A 2,500-nucleotide genomic window follows, 5' to 3' on the forward strand; every position below is an offset into this window, starting at 1 on the left:
AAGACGACAATTCAGTGGGGCTCGAAAGTTTGGGTAAAATTTGTATTAATGTGCAAAAAATCTCCAAAAGGCATCAAATTACAGATTAAAGATTCTTATATGTCAAAATAAGTTTTATTTTATTTCCATCATTTACACTTTCAAAATAACAGAAAACAAAAAATGGCATCTGCAAAAGTTTGTGCACCCCTGCGGAGTTTATAGCGTGCTCCGCCCCCTTTGGAAAGCTGAGACCTGACAGTGTCATGGATTGTTCTCAATCATCGTCTGGAAAGACCAGGTGATGTCGATCCCAAAGGGTTTAAATGCCCAGACTCATCTGCCCTTTGCCCCGACAATCAGCACCAACGGGATCTTCTAAGCAGTTGTCTAGAGAACTGAAACTGAAAGTAGTTGACGCTCACAAAGCAGGAGAAGTCTATGAGAAGCTAGCAAAGCGTTTTCAGTTCTGTGTGGAATGTAATTAAGAAACAGCAGTCATGAAGTACAGTGGGAGTTAAAGTGAGATCTGACAGACACTGGGCTTGTGCTACATCGTCCACTATAAAGACACTTGTACAAACATGGTGTTAAGGGAGAACATGACAGATAGACAAGCCTCATGCTGGAAACCTTCTGTGGACCGATGAGGTTAAAATAGAACTTTATGGCCAGAATGACCAAAGGTTCCTTTGGAGAAGAAACGTACTCTACATCTGTACTCAACATCTGTACTCTACATCTGTACTCACTTTACATCTGTACTCACTTTACATCTGTACTCACTTTACATCTGTACTCTACATCTGTACTCACTTTACATCTGTACTCTACATCTGTACTCAACATCTGTACTCACTTTACATCTGTACTCTACATCTGTACTCAACATCTGTACTCTACATCTGTACTCACTTTACATCTGTACTCACTTTACATCTGTACTCTACATCTGTACTCACTTTACATCTGTACTCTACATCTGTACTCACTTTACATCTGTACTCTACATCTGTACTCACTTTACATCTGTGCTCAACATCTGTACTCACTTTACATCTGTACTCTACATCTGTACTCAACATCTGTACTCACTTTACATCTGTACTCAACATCTGTACTCACTTTACATCTGTACTCTACATCTGTACTCACTTTACATCTGTACTCAACATCTGTACTCACTTTACATCTGTACTCAACATCTGTACTCACTTTACATCTGTACTCACTTTACATCTGTACTCTACATCTGTACTCACTTTACATCTGTACTCACTTTACATCTGTACTCTACATCTGTACTCACTTTACATCTGTACTCTACATCTGTACTCACTTTACATCTGTACTCTACATCTGTACTCAACATCTGTACTCACTTTACATCTGTACTCAACATCTGTACTCACTTTACATCTGTACTCTACATCTGTACTCACTTTACATCTGTACTCTACATCTGTACTCAACATCTGTACTCACTTTACATCTGTACTCTACATCTGTACTCACTTTTGCATCTGTACTCAACATCTGTACTCAACATCTGTACTCACTTTACATCTGTACTCTACATCTGTACTCACTTTACATCTGTACTCTACATCTGTACTCACTTTACATCTGTACTCTACATCTGTACTCACTTTACATCTGTACTCTACATCTGTACTCACTTTACATCTGTACTCTACATCTGTACTCACTTTACATCTGTACTCTACATCTGTACTCACTTTACATCTGTACTCTACATCTGTACTCACTTTACATCTGTACTCTACATCTGTACTCTACATCTGTACTCTACATCTGTACTCTACATCTGTACTCACTTTACATCTGTACTCTACATCTGTACTCACTTTACATCTGTACTCTACATCTGTACTCTACATCTGTACTCACTTTACATCTGTACTCTACATCTGTACTCACTTTACATCTGTACTCTACATCTGTACTCTACATCTGTACTCACTTTACATCTGTACTCTACATCTGTACTCAACATCTGTACTCACTCTACATCTGTACTCTACATCTGTACTCACTTTACATCTGTGCTCAACATCTGTACTCACTTTTGCATCTGTACTCAACATCTGTACTCAACATCTGTACTCACTTTACATCTGTACTCAACATCTGTACTCACTTTACATCTGTACTCTACATCTGTACTCTACATCTGTACTCACTTTACATCTGTACTCTACATCTGTACTCACTTTACATCTGTACTCTACATCTGTACTCTACATCTGTACTCACTTTACATCTGTACTCTACATCTGTACTCAACATCTGTACTCACTTTACATCTGTACTTTACATCTGTACTCACTTTACATCTGTACTCTACATCTGTACTCACTTTACATCTGTACTCTACATCTGTACTCTACATCTGTACTCACTTTACATCTGTACTCTACATCTGTACTCAACATCTGTACTCACTCTACATCTGTACTCTACATCTGTACTCACTTTACATCTGTGCTCAACATCTGTA

Source organism: Tachysurus fulvidraco, chromosome 4 (genome assembly GCF_022655615.1).
Source record: "Tachysurus fulvidraco isolate hzauxx_2018 chromosome 4, HZAU_PFXX_2.0, whole genome shotgun sequence".
In the NCBI taxonomy this organism is placed as follows: domain Eukaryota; kingdom Metazoa; phylum Chordata; class Actinopteri; order Siluriformes; family Bagridae; genus Tachysurus; species Tachysurus fulvidraco.